This window comes from Peromyscus eremicus, chromosome 2 (assembly GCF_949786415.1).
Source record: "Peromyscus eremicus chromosome 2, PerEre_H2_v1, whole genome shotgun sequence".
Lineage (NCBI taxonomy): Eukaryota > Metazoa > Chordata > Mammalia > Rodentia > Cricetidae > Peromyscus > Peromyscus eremicus.
The window spans coordinates 29,673,965-29,699,751 of NC_081417.1; the positions used below are offsets into that span (position 1 = coordinate 29,673,965).

The 25,787-nt window shown below is 37.2% G+C and overlaps 1 protein-coding gene across 1 annotated transcript in view; it reads right to left on the bottom strand.

Annotated features, from left to right (window-relative positions):
* The window catches only part of Pkia (cAMP-dependent protein kinase inhibitor alpha), a 75,552-nt gene that overhangs the window by 33,902 nt on the left and 15,863 nt on the right, over nt 1–25,787 (bottom strand). The window contains exon 2 of the mRNA XM_059253962.1: nt 183–299. The gene's annotated coding sequence lies outside the window, so the exon portion shown is untranslated. The remainder of the gene's footprint in view (nt 1–182; nt 300–25,787) is intronic.

A 25,787-nucleotide genomic window follows, 5' to 3' on the forward strand; every position in this document is an offset into this window, starting at 1 on the left:
AAAAAATCATGCTGTTATTGTATTTTCTTCCCTCCAAGGAACCCTCTGGTAAACACTTCCACCTCCAAGGAATTAATTGAAAGCCAACTCCTCTCAGTTAGAGACTCATCTGTTTCAAACAGCTACTGAGAAACCTGGACATTTGACATGATTGAATCTGTGACTTTCTTTAGTGTTCCTACCTGATTGGAAACCTTCTTGTCCTTAATTCATTGACTTTTTTCCCCCCCGAAAAGAGAATCTTCAGATTTCTACCAGAAATTGCTTCTTGGGGTCACCAGGCCTTGATATTCCAGAAGCTGAAAATAAATGTTTAGTGAAATATTAATAATCTGTACCTATAGATTTCATTGTCTTACCAGTTTAAGTAAATGTCCTCCATATCTTCCAATTTTTAAGAAAGGTTATAATTTACAAGTTTGAAGTAAATACACTGTAATAAGACCACAGGTTACAGTTTGAGACTTCAAGCTAAGCAAAGTGTTCCCAGAAGGCTCAGTATCCTTTGTGAGTTATCAAACAAAATGAGGACAAAAGATTCAAGTTTTCTAATTATTTTTAAATTTTATTTTATTCACTTCCCTTCTCCACTGGATTTCCTCTCAGCAATCTTCATTTAGATTTTCAGAATTTAGTTTTATTAAATTTAATTATTCATAAAGTAAACATAAGAACTCATTTGAAGGGTATTTCACAGACACCTTTAATGCTTTTTCAAGTTGTCACACATGAAGTATGTGTGTACATGTGTGTAGATTTTTGTAGCAGGATGGTAGAGGCCAGATAAATCCATCAATTATTAGTAATCAAAGCCAATGGATATTAGGGTAAGTGGAAACAAGTGGAATGTTAATGTTTTGAGGTCAACACTGCAAAAATACTAACAGCAATTTCCTGATGACTAATGGAGCAGGCTTCTTAAATTGCAGCCACACCTGTTAGACACCATCTGCCCATAAATTTCAAACCTTCATGAGTAGAAAACAAGTGACATTATTTCCACTTTGTTCTACCCCCATGCCATTCCCATAACAACTGTTTCTTTGTAAATTCATGGTGGTTTTGACTTGAAGTCAGTACGATTTACAGAGAATGACATATCTTATGCCATCCCTTTGCAACACTACCATTTATGGTCCTGTAAGAAGCATTGGGCTTTCAGGTCAAAAAGAGTTTGGGATTTCTTAGTGTGAGTCCATCTAGCAGCTGAATCTGAGATGAGACTGTAGCTTAAGTTTTCCTGCCTGGCCCATAGTCAGGATATATCTCTTTCACCTGCCAGTCCCACAGCCTCTCAGACCCTACCAAGTAAACACAGAGACTTATGTTGCTTTCAAACTGTATGGCCGTGGCAGGCTTCTTGCTAACTGTTCTTATAGCTTAAATTAATCCATTTCCTTTAATCTATACCTTGCCACATGGCTCGTGGCTTACCGGCATCTTCACAAGCTGTTTCTCATCATGGCGGCTGGCAGTGTCTCTCTGACTCAGCCTTCCACTTCCCAGCTTTATTCTCCTCCTTGCCCTGCCTATACTTCCTGCCTAGCCAACGGCCAATCAGTGTTTTATTGATTAATTAGTAACACATTTGCCATACATCCCACAGCATGAGACATCAAATGCAAACTGACTATGGAGGAGGTCATCCAATTAATTTAAAGAGTAGAGTAGGAAATTGGAGATAGGGACTGGAAGAAAGCAACTAGAGCCATGGTTGTGAATGAGTTACTCCTGTAGGTAGGTACCTGTTAGTTCTTCAGAGGAGTTCTGAGACTCTGAAGAATATGACTCATGGTTATCCCAATAAATGGGTGAGAAAGCTGATATGCATATATTCCAAGTCACCACTGTAATTGGTTTAAAATCACATTAGGAAACATTAACTGCCAAGCTTTCCAGACTTACCTCAAAAGGCAATTCCCGGTAACAGTATGATGCAGTGAGTATGTACTGAAAGGGCAAATGCTAGGAGATGTGGGTGCTACGTCAATAGCATCAAACTGCCTTGTGATTGGCTCCTAAGCCAAATGGATAACCTTACACCCCAAGTAAGTGCTCTTCCTTTGAGGTATTCAGATATTGATATCAGTGAAAATTTCCTCTACTGAATCAAGTGTAGAATCCCAATACCCTGATGTTTTGGACAGTCATCAGTATCTTTAACAGAATTATTGTGAAGAAATTGAAACAAAATTTTAATTTGACCACTCATATGCAATATACATTGGATAACCATGCCCCCACTAAGTGTGCCAGGTATTTAGCTACATGGTGTTATTATAGTCAGTATTTTAATTTCATCGACTGAAGACCCAATGTAAATCCGTAATTACAACACAAATTATTATGGAGTGCATTGAATATGGACAGGTAGAATTTAAATTTATGAATTGGCTATAAAGCTATAGAATGTAAGGAATGTTTACAGATCTTCTTGTACAAGGCAGTCTTGGATAGTGTGTGAATTAGGAAGGAAGAATGAGTTTCTGAAAACAAAGGGAAGAAAAATATATGATGGCAAGAGAAATACAAATACTCTGTATAGGACAGAAAAGAATGTTGTACGTAAGATGTATAATGAGTGTTTGGAAAGGAATGAAAAAAAGAGGATGATGCAAAGATAACACAGGATACTGAATGATTTATGTCTATGTGGCAAGGATGTTGAGATTTAGCTCTCAAGATTATGGCCACCCATTGATGGATTTTTAATAGAAATCATGAAGTTATACTAGATAAAAACTGGCTTGTGTATTATGATCACTGTGCATTAAAGTTCTGTGTGCAATTTAGAAAAGTTACTGTTACTTTGAAAATTAGTTTTGTAGTAGAATTGTTTTCAAATGTGATTGCAATCTTGTAGATAAGAAAAGTACCTAATAGCTCATTACTAAAAGTCAAATAAGGTCAAACTAGAAATAAAATTATAATTAGCATTTCCCTTTATTCATTCCTCCCCTTCCCCCTTCCCTTTCTTTCCTGCTTCTCCCCCCCCCCCCCAAGCATCCCTTCCTTCCCTCTTTCCTTTCTTTCTCCATTTGCTTTTTGGGCAGGGCCTCATGTAGCCCAGGCTGGTTCAAACATTTTAGGTAGCCAGGGATGACTGTATGCATTTCTACCTCTCATGTGCTGGGATCACAGGCATGAGCTACCATATCTGGTTTTATGTGATTTATGCTAAGTGCTCTATCTAGTAAGCTGCCGCCCCAGCCATTATCTTCATTTCAACACTTCAAATCCATTATGCAAACACTTCTGGCCTACAGAGTTTCAAATTTGAGATCTATTATCATTTAAATGGATAAAATGTGTAATTTCTGTCCGCTTTCTAAATTTTTTCCTTTATCTTTTCTATCTAGAATTTTAATAATTATATTTGCTTAAATAGCTATTACTGTATTTGGGCTACTTGGGGTTCACTTGGGTTCTTGAGTCTCTAGGTTTATTTCTTCTGGCAATTTGCACACTTTGTTCACTATTTCTTCAAGTTTTTTATGTTTCCCTTGCTCCATTTTTAAACTAAGAATCTGATGATACAAGAAATATCACTTTTCATACTGTCCCAATTGTCGCTGAGATTATGAGAACCCTGGTCTATTTTTCTCTTTGGTTTTCAGTTGTGGTCAATTTTATTTTATTTTATTTTTCTCAAGTATGACTAAATGATAATGTGTAATTTATGTTTACCATTTTCACTGGGCTTTATTCTTAATAGCTTCAATTTTTGTTTATATTTTTTTCATGTATTTTAACAAATACATATGTCAAAGATTTATCAGTAATTTATGTAGCATACTGACTATATTTCCAACCCTAGTTTACTTGGCAATCATTACACTGTTCTGGTTCTCATGATTTTCTGGTTTGGGGTATGACAAATGATTTTCATTTGTACTTTAAACAAATTGTGAGTATTGCATAACCCCGCATTCTGCTTTATCTTCTTCACATTTTTTTTTTTTTTTAGCCAGAATTTACTCTACTTTGAGTAATTGTATGAGGGAAAGAATATACAGAATGTCAATGGGTCCCATTGACATCAATCCAAAGAAAGTTGAGCAACGAATCATATCAACGTCTACAATGAAGAGTTCAGCTTCCCCTTCGGCCTTGATGTCACCTCTTTAAATGTGGTGGAGCCACATGTAAACTTGTTTTGTATTCGTGGAAGTAAAAGTTAAGATCCTCAGTAGGAATCCTGACAGAGAAGGGAGACATGAAGTATTAGCTATGCTGTTGCACGACATTTTGTTACATTTGGAGTCTACTTCTGAGTAGAGGTTCAGTTTCACGTTGGATCCCACTCACGGCAGGGATGGGGTAAAGGCGTAGGGCCTACTCTTTCTAACTTGGAACATTTTGCTTTGGAGGTGAAGCAGAATGATGCTAAGCTTCTCGTGGTGACTGTGCGTGGTGTGTCCAGAGTTAAGTGGCCACATCTGGTTTCACTTCTTTAAGGGCAGAAGGTTTGCTAGGCAGTGGACCTCACTGAAATAGCCCTGCTGGGGAGTTTGACGTGTTAGGTCAGAGACAAGTGGCCTGGGGGACAAAATCAACTACTTAGTTGATGTCACTGAAGTAGAAGCATGGGAAATGGGGGACAGTTTTGCCTTAGAATTTTGTTGGAATGGTAAAAGCATTGCCAAACGGTTACTGTTGTTAACAACTCCTTCTTAAATACTTTGGCTATCAGGAACACATTTGTCTTAATCTTTTCTTTTGTTTGCAGTCAATAAATCAGAAAGCCTGTACAACCCTTTCTGGAATATAGAGGAGGCAATAAGAAAATATGAACAGTTCAATGCCACATTGCTCTCCAAGTCCAGAGGTCCTGAGTAATCCACATTGTGCAGTGCCTCCTGTGTTATTTGGTAACTTCAGGATTTAGTGGGAAATATCTGGGAGTAATGTGGTTTCTTTGTTTTGTCCCAACCGGAATATGGAGTTCTACTGATGTAAAAAAGTTCTGCTTTCAGATCATAAGATGAAGTTCAATGATATACTGTGTGTCCTCTAGGAATTACTCTGCTTGACATGATTAAATGCACTGTTGAAGTTCAAACATAAAGATAAACTAGAATAGTCTGTGTGGTTATTTTTCTGCTCAATTAATGATTATTTTTTCCTAGTGTGTGTTTTATAGAAAAGAAAGAAACAATACAACCATTATGGAAAAACCTAGTAATACAGCTTCAGCTCAGTGATCAAAGTCATGCAACATGAGCGGTTACACCATGATGATAATATGTATCCTTGGCTTCATGTGACAAATCTTCACCTCAACAGTCTTCCTCCTTAAAAACATAGTTTACTTGTGACTCTTCTATCACTTTAATAAAACACCACGACCAAGGCAAGTCATAGAATGAGGAGTTTATTTTGGGCTTATTGTTCCAAAGGGATGAGAGCCAATGACCATTACGGTAGGGAGCATGGCAACAGGCATGCACGCATGTCATGGAATAGCAGTTGAGAGGTCATATCTCATTCACAAACAGGAAGCTAAGACAGCTAACTAGAAATGGCTAGTCTTTGCAAACTCCAAAGTCTGCCCAGTGATATACTTCCTTCAGCAAGGCCAGACTTTTTAATCCTATCCAAACAGACACCAAATGGGGACCAAATATTCAATGCCCAAGACTTATGGAGGACATGTCAATCCTTCACATAGAATCCTGTCTTATCATAAGGAAAGTATCAGACAAGTTCTGGGAGCAGGCTAGCATATAACTTCTGTCCTGAAATATTCAATCAGCATTGTCCAAAATTTTCATTCTTTAAATAAGGAAAGTCTAAGAAAATGTGACAACTGATAGGAACCTAAAGAGATGGGAGGATTAATGCTGTGTGGTGCCCGAATGGATTGATGGGAAACCTTAACTTGGGAAATGTGGGGATAGGGGTGGGTTGTGGGGGAAGGTTGTGGGGCGGGAAGAGTGAAGGGGGGGATCTGTGATTGGTATGTAAAGTGAATAGAAAAAATTTCTTAATAATAAAAAAAGGAACAAAAAAGACCTTGGCCAACATAAGATATGATTTTTTGATTTTCATAAGTTCATAAGCTGCAACTTCATATTCTACATTTTTGATAATTACAGAGATTAAACATCAAATAAACACTTATTCAAAATACTAACTGTATTTCCTTGTTTAAAATTGTCTTTTCTCATTTTTTACTTCATCTCTTTGTGAGGCCTGCCCAGCTAACAGGGCAAATTGATAGTTCAATAAATGAACAATTTTCAGCCTCGGATAGGCTTTCAAGCCTGGGACTGCTGTTCTGACTCACTGCTTAGCTTTCTCTCATTGCCTTTAAAGATTGTTAAAAAATAAATAAATAAATAAATAAACCTTTCATACTGTCCTCACATTTCCCCTTGTCCTTGATACTTTCCGCTCTCAGATAATGAGTTACCTCAGCTCTCATCAAAGAAAGAAAAGGGAGAAAAAGAAAACAGATGCCAGTAAATGACCCACTGTCAAACCTTATCAACATCTGCACTGGTCTTTGAATTCCCTTCCACTGTCAGAGTTAAAAAGCTATCTACAATGTACGCAATGTACTTTCCATTTCTTTCTCCTTACCAATGACTGCACAGTTCTTTCTGCATCTTACCTATATGCCTTATAAATTAGTCTAATCAAAACTCATTTTTTTCTAAATGAATAACGCCTCTCTATGTATTAAAAATGGTGCGAGCAGCATGAAGCCTTCTCTTCCTCCGCCTCCAGCAGCCTTTTCCATTTCACAGCTGCGCTTCTTGAAATGATCTGCATGCATTGCCTCCCCATCTTCACATTCCATTTACTCTATAACGTGATTCCATCTGGCTTCCCCACCCCAGGCATTTGTACAGCGCTCTGAAATTTCATTTGTGAAGGTCACCAGGGAACCTGTGTGACCGCAGACAATAAAAAGTTCTATGCTCACACGCTGGGCTTGTTGTTTCTTAAAAAAAGGAAAGCAGGCAAAATTCCGAAATGTTATTGTGCTGTTATGCTTTCATACCTTCTTGATCACTGCCTCAGCATGTTTTGCTTGATCTCCCTTAATCTGACTTCTAAATATTCTCCTAGCTTCATTCACCTTCAACAAATACGTGACTCTGAAAGATTATTCTTAATATTTAACTCTATTACAGTGATGGTAGAGTCAGCAATTTTGTAATATTTGTCAAGTGTCAGACACTAATGGGAGAGTTTTATGTTCAGCATAATGGTTATTCTCCTCACAATTCTGTGTCTTATTGTTTTTTCCACATCACAGATGAGGAAACCGAGGCTCTGAAAGGCTATATATAAAATTTATCAAAGGTCACATGACCAGTAATTGTTGCTACCTCTTGATGGAGTTAATACTGGAAGTTTTGAATTGGTAAAAAAAAAAATAAAGTATGTTCTTAAGTGAGTAAAATGAGTGAATTATTTCCAAAGCATCAGAATACTTCAAAAGCAAAGCAATACTTTGTACGTGAGGTCACACAGGCAACCACATGGTTGAGTCTTACTGAGTCAACGTGTTTTATGATAATTCTGTTCCTTGATAAGAGACACAGTTGTAGCATGCATCCGTGTCTTTGTGTATACCTTTTCATATTTACTTGTCCAACGCGTGTTTCCTGAGCGCCTTGGACCTGTGTGGCTTTGTTGTCTTGGAGCGTGCAGTCATTAACGAGGAAGGACAGTGCCTTCCCTCAGAAGCAGACACCCCAAGTGAAAAGAGGCACAAAGCTAACTGGTAAATAAATGCTGAGGACAATAACACTGGACAACAGCTGTTGGGGGGAGAGGGGCTGAGGCCCTGCGTATAGAATTTGAATGAAAACAAAAATCTCTGTAAGGCTCAAAATAACAGCAAGCATTAATTATTATTACTAGTCTTAATTGAACAGGTGACTCCAACTTCCTGGGACACATTATCATAGGGTAAACAAACCCACTTCAGTTGAGTATTATTTAAAAATTGGGGAACTCAGTGATATCTTTTTGTAACTAAGGGATGGACAAGATGTTCTGAGCAAAAGAAGAGGGCCTGGTGTGTGGCTTCTCCTTTTGGTGGGAGAAGTAATGGGCAAGGGGTCTGCCCTAATATGATACATTGTGTACAGTTAACTCAGTGCAGTAAAGATTTTCTGAAAAAGCACCGTGTGTTTGCCAGAGCTGAGAACGGGCCACAAAGAAAACAATAATAAGAGCAACTGTTCTCAGAAGAACCAGGAATTGTGCTAAAGGTAATCATGCATTATCTTTCCTTATGTTAACTATTCAGTAATCTATGAAGAAGGAATACTTGTTATCCCATTTTACAGATAAAGAAATCTGACACTTCAAAGGGTTTAAGTGATTTTTCTTGGGTCAGCCAGCAGATCAGGACTGTAGGAAGTGTTCTGATTCACAGGGTCAGCTAACAGTGACAGGTCTTTTAATGGTTGGGTTTTATGAATCTCAAGAAGCCAATTTGTGGAGCTGAAAGTTATACGTAAATGGGATCAAGGGACAAGGTTGCCCAGCACATGCTGACTGTATAAGGGCTGAGCTTATACGACGTACTCCTCATCTGGAAGGACCCACACCAATGGAAGCAACCATATCAGTTCTGTTAATACACGAGGGTATGGTTCATTGAATGCAATGTTACCCATGGGATGGTGGTCCTAGGTGCTGAAAGAAAGTGGGCTGGGCAAATCATTAGGAGCAATCTAGTAGTCGGCATTCCTCCATTGCCTCATCAGTTCCCGCCTCCAGTCCCTGTCCTAACTTGACTATATCACGAATTACTACTTGTAAGATGATATAAACCCGTTTCTCTCCAAGATGATTTTGGTCATGGTGTTTTATCACAGCAAAGGAAATCCTGACTAAGAACCCAATTTGTTACTTGCTTATTCTTACATTGAGAATTAAATCTTAGCAAAATACTATGTACGGAGAGACTTAGAGCATATTCAATGTTTTTCAGAGTTTATGATATTTTTGTTTTATATAGCATTAGTCCTGAGAATTCTATTTCCTATAAATACGTGATATAAGACAGAAAAGGCATGTTTAGGACTTTATGAAAAATTATTGGAAATTCTAACAATCCCAAGATGAAGTTCACTTGAAGATTTGTTTTTTGAGTGTCTAAACATTAATTCAAACAATTCACAAAATTCAGCATTTTAACACAATATAATTCAAGACACACTGCTAATGTGGGGCTTTCATGTAGAAAAAATGTAGAAAATTATGCATAGTCTATTTTTTTTTGCAATTAAACCATTATGTTTGCAACAGATCAGAGAAGTTCCTATGTACCGTAAAGACTCTACAGCCCATAGCATACAGCGGTCTTCAATCTAAGGTGCTCAGTGTTTGTTAATATTGTGCAGTGTGACATCTACAGCCCATAGCATATAGCGGTCTTCAATCTAAGGTGCTCAGTGTTTGTTAATATTGTGCAGTGTGACATCAGGCATGGTGCACGGATTGTGCACATGTGTTCAGAGTCCAGTGGTGCCCTGTGGCGACACATGGAAAAGTGCCACCAGAAACATTTGGGATTCATCGGGCCTTTGATTTGGAATTACATTTTACGTGTTGTTCATTTTAAACCCCCCCCCCCCGCATTTGGTTATGTGTCCCCTCCATCGGGTATCCCACGGTTTAAGATCTGTGGTCTAGGGCTGTGGGATAGGCTAAGGAATCAGCATGAGGTTCTGAAGTGGGACTCAGTGTCTCTTTTCCTCTTTTTTTTTGCCATGTGATTATTAAGCTTTCTACTTCAATTACTAAAAAATGTTCTTATTATACTGGAGAGACTGTGACACGTCTTAACTTGCTTTGACCTGTGTAGAACAGACACTGGCACACTGACACACTGGCACACTGGCACTACAATACACTAAACTATAATTTTGTTTATTTTTGTCTTAAAGCAAAATAGTTTTGATGTGTACAATTTAGAAACATCATCAGAGAAAGTATTTAAAGCCCGCTCTCTAAGAGGAAAGCAGTTTTTCAGAAGATTCTCCAGCAGAAGCCAGTCCAACGATTAACACATTTAGAGAGCTTTCCAGTGGGCTTCATTTTTCTGGCTCAGATAACCCATCAGTTCTCAATGAGATAAAGACACACTCATAAGGCAGAAATGTGCTTCCGCTGGAATTAAGTTGGCTTAAGTCTTGGTGCTGATTCTAATCAGGTAACGTTCATACTTTCACCAAGTCAGTTTGCTACCTACCATAGGGACAGTACTATGACAAAGCAATGTGATTAAAAAACACATAAAATCCTATATGTACTTCCAGATTATTAGAACACAATTTATAAACATTACATCATTTGCAAATTCTCTGCTTTCTTGATAAGGATGAAGCTTGTTTTTCACTTTATTTTTTTCCTTAGAGGTTGTTCTACATATCAAGTTCATTGTTACTTTAAAATTATTCTCATTCTTTCACTGTTGACCTGCCTTTCCAGTGTCTTGTCTTAGATGGACTGAGTTCCATGTTAGTAAATAATACATCACTTCAGCTATTAAGGTTCACATGTTTCAGATCTTTTATTGTGAGCTCCATCATTCAAAAGAACAGCTGAGGTGGCTTTGTCAGAGATTCAAGGAGATAAAACCATATCCTAAGTATATTTCAAGGAAAAGGAAAACAGTGATTCAAGACAATGTTATTGTCACTAGCTGTGTTAAGATGACAGTTTATATTTGGGAAATTTATATTTAATGATTGCTTTGAAAGGAAGTATCGCATACATTTATGATAATAAGTCAGTTTTTCTTAAAGAATATTGTAGACTTACATTTATTTTTATAAAAGTAATAACAGGAAGATTGTTTCTTTATCAGGTACCTGAACTCTATTACAAGTTTAAGGGCTAATAATCCTGAAATGCAAAGATAGCTAATATTCCAGATTCAGCAATTGGAAAATAATTCATGTGCTGGTTATTTTGGTGAAAGGTTTGCACACACAGCAAGGGATGGTGAAACGGAAAGTGATATCATGGTGTGTGAGAATCAGTCACATAGATTATATGCAGAAAGGGGAATCAATGAAGTCTTGACTATTCACACTAGGAGGCAGGGCAGGGAATGGAGTTAGGGGCTCCACTCCGATACCGACACTAACCTTGGTTTGTGTGCTTCTCCCTCATCTATTACTTAGACCTCCCTATCCCCTGGTCTCCTTGATGCTAATTGAAGACAGCTGTAGGAATTTTAAACAATTAAAATAATATTTGTGTGGAAAAATGCATTTATTTCCTGATTTAATGTTAAATACTTCAAAATTGATCTTGCTCCGAGTACCCGACAGAGCTCTGTAATCCTCACTTTGCCACAAACTGTGCACCCCACTTTGCCTGTAAGGCTGCATCTCTCTCTGCTGACATAAAACCAGCCAAAACCTATACTTGGCATAAATAACTCAATAAAAATTCTATGGGTAAAAGAATGATAATTCCTCCTGAAATGTGGACCATTATCCTGGAAAGGATAAGTGACTAGTTAGTGTGGCCAAAAATGTGTTTGAAAAGGCGTAAAGGTGGGAAAGGTATCTGAAGGAGGAGAGGACAGTGAGAATGGGAGAGAACTGAGAGTCAGGTGAGTGGAATTGCAATGCACTATAGACTTGCATGATACGGTCAAAAATACAATTACAAATACAAATTAGTAAATATAAATACAACTAGTGGGGACTCTACCAGTTTTACCCTCACTAAAACTGAAATTCCTGATGTCAAGCTATGAGGGTCTGGCAGATGGACTAGCATTTGAAGAGATTGAATTCTCTACAAGAGGGGAATGTTAATATCCTTCTGTCGTGACAGTGTAACAATAATTACCTTACCCCACCTTACAACTAAGTAGTCTTTAAACCCTTTCCTCTCCCTTATCCCCTTTATTTTCTTCTATCTTGAGTTCTCATTTAATGTCACACAGACTTATAGTTAGAGCAATGTTTTTGTTTAACTTAGACAATCATATAAGTTCTAGCACAGTGAATGAAGAAAAGAACAGCCAATAAATGGATATTTTTATATGGACAACCTGACTTGTGCAGATGTGTAACTCTTTGAATCCTCTTTGTCATTAGCTACGTACTAACGTTCACAAGCTGGCTAGAAAGCTAGGCGTGGGGTCCTATTGGGTTGATTAATGTACAGCATTCTAAAGCTGAAACATCATCATTTCAGTCCTCCCTCTGGCTTATTATCCCCACAGCATGGCTTCTAGTTAGCTGCAACACTAATCTCCGTTATAGTCCCTCCCTCTTCTCTGCTCTCCCCTTATTATAGCAAGTGTAGTATCTGATTCTAAAGTGAGTGATTAGAGTGTGCTGCATATGAGATAAATTGAAAGGGAAAAAGATACGTAGGTTATGGTATCCACATGTGAGAGGAGTAGTCAAATTGGCAGCAACAGAACCAGTGAATCGGAGTCAATCATTAGTTGGGAAAATTTTGTAATGTATTGTCATTAATGGGCCAGCCAGAGTAATGATTATCACAGCTGATAAAGAGCAGCTGGTGGCACATCCTTTGTTCCCACCAGGGTCTTTTTGTTAAAGTGACTGCCTTCTAGTTCATGAAACACTAAAAATTCAGCGCTCACATTTAAATGTTATCAACACCAGATGTAGAAATATGTGAAGCCTATTATATTAATGCCATAAATAGACTTACAGAATAATACATTTCACCTTAAAGTCATTTGGAAGGAATATAAAATTTGTGTGAAGTACATTTGAATTTTGAATGGTTATAAAGGGTTGAAAACTATGTCTCATTGTTTTTCTCTCCTTGCAGAATTTTCAGCATCATCCCGTTTGTGGTCAAGAGATACTTCTATAGAAAAGGTTCATATTCATGACCATCAGAAGAGTCAAGAAGCTGTTGTGTACCAGGAAATGCCATTTTTCCTTCAAACAAATTACATAATACCCAATGAGGTGAAAAAAAGACCCACTGCTTTTATTACTATACTCTTATAAGAGAGTAAATGTTGAAAAATCACTTTTATTTTCCATGTAAAATGATCAAAAAACTACTAAATTAGTGTCCATGTAACAAACAGAAAACAATTCACTGTGTGGTTGTACTGAAGGAAAAGCCATCTGCATTCAAACTAACAGAAAACAATTCACTGTGTGGTTGTACCGAAGGAAAAGCCATCTGCATTCAGATTCCTTTTCCATATTCCTTTGGTAACTGGATTAATGAGTATCAATCTGATTGTTTTAATTTATAAAATAAAAAGTTAAAACTGATATCTCATTTTTATCTTAACTTTATATTTGAAACAAATTGGTTTCTAAAGTATTTAATTTTTTGCTCAAGCATTGCCAATGTTCTTGACAGATATGATTACCTATATGTTGTTTGTGGCAGATTCCTTCCACACCAGGGCCATAAAATGACATGGTAAACCTGGACAACGGTTTAATGGAGTCATTCCTATTGACTCAAATATGACCCATTTGGCAATTGAATCTTATGGAAATCACTGGTTCTTCTCAATGTATTAATAATATTAATAAGCTTATGTGCCATCTTGGGTAGACAGAAGTGATTTCTGTATAAGTATGGACTTACATATGCTGTTCTGATATTCATACTACTTTTGTAACCTCATACTAGTCTTCCTTTCTGCACACTATCATGGAGGCTACTTTCTCCAATTCCATTTCACTGCCAAGGTTTTGAAAATGGACAGCTACATTGCTCTCTTTGGTAAACCTAGTTTCTTATTATGATCTAAAGATGATTTTGTTTTGTTTCCTGATAATCTTGAGGCTTTTATGCAGTTAATTTCCCTTCCCAACTATATGACTTCATAGGACTAGAGTGATAATTGCATAAGCAGAGAATTTTGGTACCTAAACATGTCTCCTATCCCACTTAGTTAGTGAATGTTAGGTAGACGCTCCCTTACCTGAGAATGAGTTCTTTAGCTAGGATTTTCTTTTTCATAATGTCTGTACTTTCAGATATTAGTCATTTTTATCTCAGCCTGAATTATTCAAAAGCAAGTTTTGATGATGTGGAGGAGAGAGAGAGAGAGAGAAATCAGGGCAGTGTCTACAGTGGAAACAGGTAACAGAAACTATTCGTTAAAAAATATTCAGGCTGTGTGCGGTGGTGTATGCTTTGAATCCCAGCAGTTAGGGAGGTTGAGCCAGAGGGATCAGGAGTTCAAGTGGAGCCAGGGCCACAGGAGATCTTCTCTCAACAAATAAACAAGATGTAGTATTTACTACTGCAATCATTATATACAGTTTATTGACAGCTTATCCTAAACATAACATTGCATGTTATATAATTTAAGATTTACATTAGGTCTAACTCCAATCTGACTTTGCTGCCATTCATAAAAGCCTCTTGGAAATATGGAAGCAGTCACTGCAAAAATCAGTCTTCTTAATATTGTCATTTCTCTCTTGGATAGCACTATACCCCTTGCCAGATAGGATGCTTTTCATCCTGGTAAACTAATAGGCCATTTTCTTGAATCATGGCTAAGCACAAATAGCAGAAAATTCTCTATTTTTGTTCATTGAAACTTTCACTTTGAAAGTTTCAACCAGAAGCACAAAGTGTTCATCAATAATCCATATCCCTGAATTTCAATACCTATAACATGTATTATTGTAAAAACATTTACTTACTTTAGAATCTTTAGTAGAAGTGGCATTTGGGGAAGGAAGAATATATTCTTCAAATCTAGTTGTCAGGATTTTAGGGCTATATCTGGGGTCACATAGTCAACTTGGACCAACACTAACTAATAAATGACTACCACTCTTACACAATTAAAATATTTTTACATTTTTTGTACATGTATTAAAAATAGAATTTAAAGACTGGTTGTGGTGGCACCATGTCCTTAATCCCAGCACACATGAGGCAGAGGCAGGTGCATCTCTACAAGTTCTAAGTCTGCCTGGTCTACATAGAAGGGTTTTTTTTTTTCAGAGAGAGAGAGAGACAGAGAAACAGAGAGAGACACAGAGAGAAACAGACAGACAGACAGAGACACACACATACACAGAGAGATACAGAGACGGATAGAAACAGACTTACTAAGCCATAGCTGGCCTGGTAGTACAAGGCCTATAATTTCAGTTCCTTGAGAGGCTGAAGCAGAAAATTCACAAATTTAAGACCTGTCTGGGCTGCAGAGTAAGCTCAGGGCAAGTCTGGGCAACTTGGTGAGTCCTTATCTCAAAGTTAAATGAAGGTTTTAAAAAAGATTGGAGATATTTCTAAGCGACAGAACACATGTATAGCATGTCCAAGCTCCAGACTTTAATCTCAAGTTCTGTAAATAAATAAATAAATAAATAAATAAACAAACAAACAAACAATTGAATACATAAAATGTAGACTGCAATGTGAGAGGGTGGCCTATAGGTTCGCTTCTCTAACTCATAATCTTTGACTCCAGCATCTTTATGCACATAATGTTTGCTGGATGTTGGGTGTCAGGGATGTTCATGAAATAGTTCAATGTCCTGGGGTCTCCTAATGATATTCCTTCTCAGTGTCTAAAAGGCATTCTCCTTTCTTTCCCGCCCTGGGTTCTGATGCCAATCTAAACATTTATAAGTAGTCTTTGGATTTATTTGGCTGTGGCATTGCTCGTGTCCAAGATCCTGCTGTTGTCTTGTCTTCATGGTTAAGGATGACCTTTTGCTGACTTCATAGAACTTCTTTAGAAAAGAAAAACAGATGTGCTTATCTAAGCCTCCTCTTTAGACTGTGCAACATTCAGTGGTGTTGAAACCGAATGACTTTGTGTGAACGGCTGTAGCATATTAATGTTTTCATTCATGTTTCCAGCTTTCAGATGCTAAAATTCAGCTCTGCATCATATAATCAGACACACAGTAAGAATCAAGAAGCCAGTAATAATGTAATTTCTCCACCCCCTGTCAGATGCTTAAATAGCATTGGTGAACAGAACTACTCTGCTTAATAAATTCATAAAACCAGCAGTCAATATCCAATTCAATGGAGCAGAGAATACTTTTTAGGAAAGATTGATACCACCAAGAGTTAATGGATATTGATTTAGAGGTACCAGATTTGCAAAGGATCTCTGTACTCTATCCAGGATCCTAAATTTATTCTTTCTTGAACTTTTTAAATGTTTAAACGTAACATCAAGACTGTCCCAAAGTGGAACTATTTGGTTATAGTGGTGGGTAAATGTATAAAATATATAATATGCTAAAAGTGTAAAAATTATTGTGAAACATCACAGCTACAATTTTGAATGTCAATTTTGTATGTATGTTTGTTAAGTTGGAAGTTTTTGGATCTGGTTAATTTTGGTGTTTGATGTTTTTATTTATTTCCAAGTTTTCTTCTTTTATATAATGAAAAAACAGAAATGAAAGACAGCCCAAATGCTTAAGACTTGCTCCATTTTTATTAAAAGAGACATTCTTTTAAGAGAATGCCCATACAAAGTTAGCTCATTCTGCCAAAATAATAAAAAAGTCCATCTAAAGCTCTCAATAGAAAACATGCAAACGTGCTTAGCTTTTGTTTCCTTTTCCTTTTTCATATTTTAAAATGAGCTCAAGAGATATGTGCTGATGCATCTACATTTGTGTATGGATATGAACATGATATATTAACTGAAAACAAATCCAATGTGAGAGGTTTCTGACAGTCTAGATATATGTGATGATGTGAAAACAGACATCTGACAACTAATCAAAACTTTTGGAGTATCAACTATTTTTTATATTTTTCTTTTAATTTTGAGATTATAATATAATTACATCATTTCTCCCTTTCCTTTCTTTCCTCCAAACCCTCCTATATACCCCACCTTGCTCTCTTTCATTAATTATTGTTACATGCACATATATATATATTCCTAAATGTAACCTACTCAGTCTGTATAATGTTACTTGTATGTATGTTTTAAGAGCTAACCACTTGGTTTTTGATAACCAATTGGTGTGCTTTTCTCTGGGGAAGACTATTTCCCCATTCTCAATTATTTTTTTTTTAAATCCATTGTTTCTTTATCTCAAGATATCTTTCAAGATAATCCATGGGGCACTGTGAAGATATTATGTACCTTTTACCAAACTTTGTTAAACGCTCTTTCTTAAATGTGCTAAATTATGTAAATACTGAAAGATCATGTTCTAGCTACACTGTAGTAGGTTATTCATGTTTGGCTATGCAACAATGCTTAGAGGACATTTCTTAAGTCAAAACACGCCACCACTTCATGGCATACTTTCTTTTCTCTTCTTAGGATTTTAGGGATTTTTCATCATTGTTCCCAAGCATGCTTCTGTTATGGGTGCCTGACTCTGTTGCTAGGCAACAGTATGGCCTTTTAGGGCATAATATGAATTAGTAATTATTTTAACTAAGCCTGATCAGATATAGTTCCATTTAGAATGTCCTGAAACTTTTGTCTGAAGTCAGTACAGAGTTTTTTGTTTCAATTCCAGTTGTGCATGCACATAAATGACTGGTGTTCAGAGCAGCAGGAAGAATGCCAACGGCATCTTGGAAAAGCACCACAGCATTTATCATCTTGGTGGTTCTTTATTCATATATTTGTTTCTAGAAAAAGGTCAAAGCAGTAATATGGAAAGTCTAGAATCTGAATGAGTTTGAGAAAAACAGACATTTCTTATTGAACATTCTTTTTCCTAGCCAAATTCTTGAGAGAAAATTTCAATCCATATTATTTTAGAAGAAGTTCACAGAAGTCGTAAATTGGTGTATGACACTTACGAGATTTCAGATCACAAAACTAAAGTGTACACAGAATTCTGTCTGCTTGCCTATTTCCTGATTGTCCCTCTTCAGTTCATGAATAGTGTCCTTTAAATGTGTATTTAACTGAATGGGACTATTACCTGCAGCCTTAAAATTTCCCGTCCTGTATATACAAATCTTCTTTAGCACTACAGGAGTCAACAGACTTCTGGAAAAATGTAATCCTACTCACTGAGAATAAATTCAGAATCTCAGGTACATTTTGGTACTGAACAGTAACAGAGGATGGGGTGAGTACAAGAACTTCCCTCACTTCTTTCAATGTCCACTCAACCAGACTCCCCCTGACAATGATCTGCCAAGAGACAACTTCTCCTCATCTTCGCATCACTTTCAAAACTTTGGAATAATTCTTTACTCTCTTCCTTTCCCCATCCTTTAAAGGTATGTGTGGTAACCTGTGATTCTACTTACATATTGAGGATGGTCCTTTCTTTAGGGCCTCACTTAGTACTTAAAGTTAAAAGTTCTGATTATTTTCTCTCCCATTTTCTAAAAATTTCTTTGCAATTTAGGTTTAAGATAGCCACATTAAGTGGATTTATTTATTGACCTCATAAAGGTGACAGAGTGTTTTGCCCTGTGGGTACCCCAAATGTCAGTTTTCTCATTTAAAAAATAGAATTGTCTGTATTTTCCTCACAGATTATTCTAACATGGCTTGTATCACACAGCATAAATTAAATATGAACCTTCTATTTCTGAGTGTGGTCTATCTTCAGTTTTCTAGGATTTGCTGGGAAAATCCATCTTCTAAGAATATACAGCCTCTGATCATATTCCTTCAAGGATCCATTGTTCCAAATAGTTGGAAGTTATTTTCTATTTTCTTTACTGCTATTCCTATATTAACAGACAGTGCCTACCATATTCTCTGTTTTCCTACAGTTCTATTTCAGCAATAATAATAATAGCTAATTTACTAAACAGTAAGAGTCATTACTGTCAATCCTGAGTTACAAGTTTGAACTGGATCACTCCTCTAATGAAATCCGTGGTTCAAGTCAAGAATAATGAACCATCTGAGTGTGGTGGTTCACATCAGTTATGCTGGCAGTAGGAAGTCTGAGACAGGTGGTGCTCAATTCCAGGAAAGCTGGAGCTCTATGGTACGGTTTATCTCAATAAGTAAGTAGATAAATAAGTAAATATTTAAAAATATGTGATTCAACCTGGTAAATCTCATGGTAGTTGTCTTAGTTAGGGTTTCTACTGCTGCAGTGAAGGTGAAACACCATGACCAAAAAGCAAATTGGGGAGGAAATGCCTTATTTGGCTTACACTTCCACATTGCTTCATTGAAGGAAGCCATGAGAGGAACTCACACAGGGCAGGAACTTGGAAGCAGGAGCTGATGCCGAGGCCATGGAGGAGTGCTGCTTACTGGCTTGATCCCTATGATTTGCTCAGCCTGCTTTCTTATAGAACCAGAGACCTCCAGCGGAGGGATGTCACCAGCCACTGGTCCATCCCTCATCAATAACCAATTAAGAAAATGCCCTACAAGTTTGCCTACAGAAGGATCTTATGGAGATATTTTCTTAATTGAGGCTCCCTTCACTCAGATGACTTTAGCTTGTGTCAAGTTGACATAAAATCATCTAGCACAGTAGTTTAATCTTGTGCCACCATAGTAAGTAATAAGTGAAATATCCAAATCAAAATAGGAAGTGGACTAGATTTGATTGACCAAAAGTGACTTGAAGATTAACTAGTCAAATGTCTTCCTTCCCAGAGTGTTGGCACTGATTTCTCCTTTGTATAGCACTTACATTAAAAAACTTTAAATTGAGATTTCTTTTGAGGGCCTTAAATGTGTATTACTTGAGTTGATCCTGAGAACTTCAGAGAGATATCATCCAGGAGCATCTTTATCAACTAACTTATAAAAGATGGACATGGTGTCCAATTTTCCAATCTTTATGGGACAGAAGAATCCCAATTTAGATGGTATCAATGAACAAAGATGGCCTGGTTATATAGAGCCTTTCTCTCCCCCACTGGGTCTTCTAGCACTTCTCCACCAGGTCACCTGTCAGACTTTTCAGTCAGCAGCATTCTTAGTCCAAACAGTCTCCCCTGTGGAAACAGCCTCCATTAAATCAGCTGTCTTCTATTTTTTGCCTTAGGTAGATTACATCCAGGTTTAGTTAAGAAAAAACTGGATTTTACCAAATTGTCCACTTTCATGCTAAGTACTGTCTTGTCAACCTTTGTAACTGCTAGTTAGAATCAGCCTTTGCTAGTGAGGATTGAGAGTAAATACTTACAGTGGCCCAAATGACTCCTTCATTTAGTTTTTCTTTGTTTCTTTCTTTAGAAAGAGGATATCATATATCCCAGGCTGGCTTTCATCACAGACATGTGTCACCATGTCCTTTTTATGTACAGCTGGGGATCGAAGTAGGATTTCTTTTATAGGTAAGCCCTCTGCCAACTGCTCTCTATTTCCAGCTATCAACTACTCTTTTATTAGCAATAAATGAACCCTCAAAGTCCATCATATTCTCTTTTAACCAGAATTATTTTGAAAATTGCATTTCTTTATTCTTCCTCACTGTGCCTGTCCCCAAGGTGACTGTGAAGAAGCCACAGAGCATGCTTGCTCTAGTTGTTTGGCCCTTTCTCCCATATTTCTGTAATTTCAATCATTCATAATTATGAACAAATTTGGGAGTAATGCATCATGTTCATCTTGTATATGTTACTTAATATGGTCCCTCATGGCTGAACTCTCTTTGAAGACATCAGGATCGATTCAAGCACCAGGCTTCATGGTGGTCTAGACAGAGGGGATGTTTTATAAATTGATGCATTCATCCAAAACTTTAAGTTGTAAAATGATAGCAGTTACTAAGTCAGTTCTTAAAATTAAACCATCTCAAAGAAAGACAGCATTGTGAAACCTTCCTATGAAGTTAAGCTAAAGAATAATCTTGAATCTTAAATAAAAGTTTTTCTGCAAATTTTTTTCATTATAACACGGCCAGATTTTGACTTCTATTGTGCACAGTTGCTATTGGCTTTTTCTCTTCAAGAAAAAAAATTCCCAATTCATGTCAGATGTGTCTTATCATAAAACAATGAAACACATAACCCTCTGAGTTAAGGAAACAAGAGAAGTATTATCTCCACAATCCAGATAGTAGTATACAGCTCCCTATTTTAGAGTACTAGGATTTTGCTGTTTCATTTCTTTGTTTTCCATTCAAAGTTTGTACACACACACACACACACACACACACACACACACACACACACACACTATTTTCGATATATAGCTATTTATAAAAAAAAAATCCACATCTATAAAAGTTGACCTCAAGCTAAAAACAATCCTAGGTAGAATTTTCCCCTTAAATGTAATTAGTGACAACCTCTGCCTCTTTGATTATAGGGCACAATGTCTAGGATGCTAATTTTTACACGATGACAAAGTGTCACCCTTTGAATGTACTGGCAAAGGAGCACATTTTCTAAGACAATGCAGCTTTTGCAAGTGGTTTCCAAGGAAACCAATTGTGGCGTTAGCATAATCTTAAAATTAGCAGTTTTAGTTGATTGGTTACTAAGGCAGATGACGAAGTAGGTTTCCACCATTGAAGAAACCCTCACTGTATCACAAGAAGCATCCTGAGGCTAGTTACTGGTACTAATTTTATAAACCATAGCAAATCTGGGCTCCCCAAATAGTCTGTATTCTTGTCCTTCGCCCTAACAGAGTGGGACTGAACACAGGAGCCCTTGTGGGAAGTTTGGACATGAAAACAATTGTCATGTAGGATGACAATTCAGCTGAACAAATGAAAATAATGGAGCTGACTAAATAAAAAGGTTTATCAACTTGTGAGTTAGCATTTATTAAACTTTGTGTATCAGCTTACACTGTGCCAGAGCTATTTCAAAGGGGATCTTGTTAGTCAGCTCCATTAAAAAAGAAAAAAAAAAAGAAAGAAAGAAAGAAAAAGAAAAAAAACCAAGTCATTTCTTCTCTATAACGTCGTTGGTGGTTGCTATGACAATGGTATTTCTATCACAGCCCACAATTAATATTCTACAGCAATTATCCAAAGTAACCCGGTTTTGCTTGTTAGGTGTTGTCTTCTAAGGGCATCAAAGAGTTTTCCAAAATTTTCTACAGAGATGGGGAGAACAGTAGGATTTCTCAGTGTTGAAGTAGAAAACAAAATCATACGAGAGGAGCGACCCGAGAGTTTTCATTTCACTGAAACATGGAGGCATTCTTTACTCCCCTACCCCTCTCTCTCTTCTGCTTCTGTCCTTCCCTTCCTCACTCCTGTCTTTCTTTCTCTTTCCCATGATGCATGCTTCCACACAGTGGCAGTTGTGGAATACCACTGTCCTCCTGTTTCTTTGCTGTATCCAATTGGGAAGGCATTTTTCACACACTACGATTCAGAGTTTAACATTAAGAAATATGTGATGTGCAGTAGATAATAACTACTTAATTTATTTTTTCTTATTGTAGATGAATGTACAAGTCATGTTCATGAAAATCTCTTTTCTTATACTTCTAAGTAGTTTTGTCACAAGGTTTAATAAGAGTAATTATGGGTTGTTTGGCTTAGATGGAGTTAATGAGCAAAACCAAAATGTGTGTGAGTGAAGGTCATAGTGTGTACTAACTGATGTCTTCCCCGACTACCACAATACATATTTACTTTGCCTGCCCAACCCCTGAGTACATTGGAGGGTTTGATTTCTGGATTGGTATGTTAAAATATAAATATACTAATAATTTTTTAATAACTAACCCCATGCAACTTTTCAAGGTCAATTTGCTTTGTATTTAAATGTCAGCAACATTCATCCATTTGAGTAGTTTGTACATGTTGGATGCTAGACAATGACAAGGGAGTTACAGCTCAGGGTACTGTTCTATTAATCACAGTAAAACCATGTAAGATGAAAATTATTGACTTCTCCAATGTGAGGCTTTATCTGGGGGGAGGGGTGGAGACAATATGAAGAGTAGGAGGAGATAATTCAAAATTAAGAGATCACTTGCATGCAATGATCTTGAAAATTCAGAGCTAAGTTCATTCAAGAAATCTTAAGTACCATGAGGGCACTGAGTTCGCTTTATGAGAGAAGCATCTGTGCCCCATCTTTTTAACACCACAGGTTTGATTAGGGTCATTTAATAATGTTAGTTTGTTTATTAGCTATAAAAGTATATTATAATAAAATGGGTTTCATGTGCATTCTGCTTGGGGAAATCAATTGCCTGGCAGAGTAGATGGCCCGAAAAGTATCATAGAAATCAGAACACTTATCAGCTCTCCAGGAGGCTTGTGCCTTGATTAATATTGGACAATTAGAAGAGAGAGAGAAGGTGATGGAGCCATGGCAAATTTGGAACAGTAAAAACGCCTGGACTACCAGGACTTGGTGTTTGTTCTAGGTTAATTTAATAGACAATAAAATAACAGTAATTTTAGTAGAAACAAAGACATAATGAAACACAACATCAACTCTTTTAATTAAGACACAATTCATATCGATTTACACAGCAGAAAATTATTTCCTGTTTGATGGTAAAGGAATGTCATGATAAAGAAGTTCTCTGGTTTTGAATTTTGGTTGGCACTACATGCCAACTTCTACACATCAAGAAGAGGAGGTAGAGATATTGTAAAAGCCAGAGGCTCAGGACTTGGCTGTCAATTTGTAACTTCTGTATTGGACAGGAAAGCTGCACTCTCAAAATCTCAACAGTATGGTAGCCTAAGCAAGACCCAAATGATGGCAACACCAGTTGACATGCCAACTTGAATAGGAGAAATCTTATAGGACTCTAACTATAGGTGAAAAGCTATAAGCAATTAATAGCTACTATGAGGGGGAAAATCAATCATCCCGAAAGATAAGCCTTCTATGTGATTGGTTCCCCCAAAACATAAACATATGAGCTAAACAATATTAAATAACTCTACAGGCACCAAGCATGCATGTGGTACACACACACATAGAAAAACCACTCATATATATAAAATAATGCAAAATTTAAAATCCAAACATATACATTCAACTGAGATTTCCTTTGTACACATTTCCGTACCTTTTTCCTGTTTGATTCTTAATTTAAGAATACTTCCCGAATAGTCTTCCTTGAAAACTAAAGTGCAGCATGTACACACTCCTACTAACACTTTATGGTGAGGTCCTAGTACACTGAGTGCCTGATACCTAACATAACAAAAGTCTTATGTTATCTTGAATAAAACCCATAACTGTTTTAGGCTGCAGTACAGGAAAACAAAAACGGGTACAAACAGCAAATAACATGTGACTAACCCAGAGTAAATGTTAACATAACTGCAATTACTTGCTAACAAAGACAGACAGGATCTGACAGCTCTGAATTTAGAGGGACGGTAAGTGGCTTATTATAGACATGCTATCATTTTCTGAGTATGTGTTTAAAGTTAGATGTGGAGTTGAGAGCATGCAAGTTTTGCTGTGCTTCAAATGGAGCTTGACTCATTTTCACGGAATCAGCAGTGAAAAGATAAACATCTGTTGGTCTACTGTATGAAGCCCACTCTGCTGCATGGAGAAGAAATAGAACAAATGTCTGATATCCAAGATATTTGCTACATTTGCTTTAGAAGCTAAGGCAGTGGATAAGAAAGAACAGGGAAATCACTGCTGGGGACCTTTACACACAGTGACCCTGTGTATTAGTGGATGCTTTAATTTGGTCTATTGAATCCTTGTCTCATAGCTGGAGGTGTAGCTATAAGACAAGGTAGACAGAATTAGTTTTTACCATTGGACCAAGTTGCCTCCCTCCTGATAAGTTATATATTTTCTTCAATCTCCCCGATGATGAAAACCTAATTTAAAACCTTACTGGGGAACTGACCATGGTGATGCAAGTCTACAATCCAAGTACTTGAAAGGTTGAGGTAGGAAGACAAAGAAGTTGACATCAGCTTAGACTTTACAGAAAGTTCAAGACCTAGTTGTGATACACAACAAGTTCAAGACCAGCCTTGGGCTATGTGTTGGCCAACTTTATGTCAACATGACTCAAGCTAATGTCATCGGAGAGCAGGTAACCTCAATTGAGAAACTGGCTGAATAAGATTGGACTATCGGCCAACCTGTAGGACATTTTCTCCCCCTACCATACCACTGCTCCCTCCCTCCCTCCCTCCCTTTCCTCTTTCCTTCCTTGCTTTTTCTTTTTTGAGACAGGGTTTCTTTGTGTAGGCCTGGCGGTCCTGGAACTTGCTCTATAGACCAGACTGGCCTAGAACTCAGAGATCCACTTGCCTCTGCCTCTGTTTCTCCAGTGCTGGGATTAAAGGCGTGGGCCACCACTATCGAGTATGACATTGTCTTAATCAGTAATTGATGTGGGAGGGCACAGCCTGCTGTGGGTGGTACCACTCCTTAGCTGCTGGTCCTGAGTTCAATAAGAAAGCAGGCTGAGCAAGCCCTGAGGAGTAAGCCAGTAAGAAGCACCCCTCCATGGCCTCTGATCAACTCCTGCCTCCATGCTCTCACCCGGCTTGAGTTCCTGTCTTGGTTTCTCCCAGTGGACTGTGATTCAGTTATGCAAGCCAAATAAACCCTTTCCTTTTTATGTCGCCTTTACGTGTTTCATCACAGCAACCTAAACTTTAAGACAGGCTATGACAGAAAGACCCACCTCAGAAACAAAAAAGAAAAAGCTTACTAAATTCTATGCCTTTTTACACAAAAGTATGTACAACCAGAACTAAGTTGAGAGCCAAAGGTGGAAATATATCTGATAATAATTTATGAAAGGTAGAATTATTGCTGCAAAAATTACTGTAATTATTCATATTACAATATGAGGCTGCCACAGGGTTTTACTTGTGATAATTCAAAATTCAAGTGTTATCTCCATCTGATAATATTAATAGAGGTATAATCCTAATAAATGCAGAAGTATTTATTCTAGTAAAGTCTCTGTAAGCCTTTAA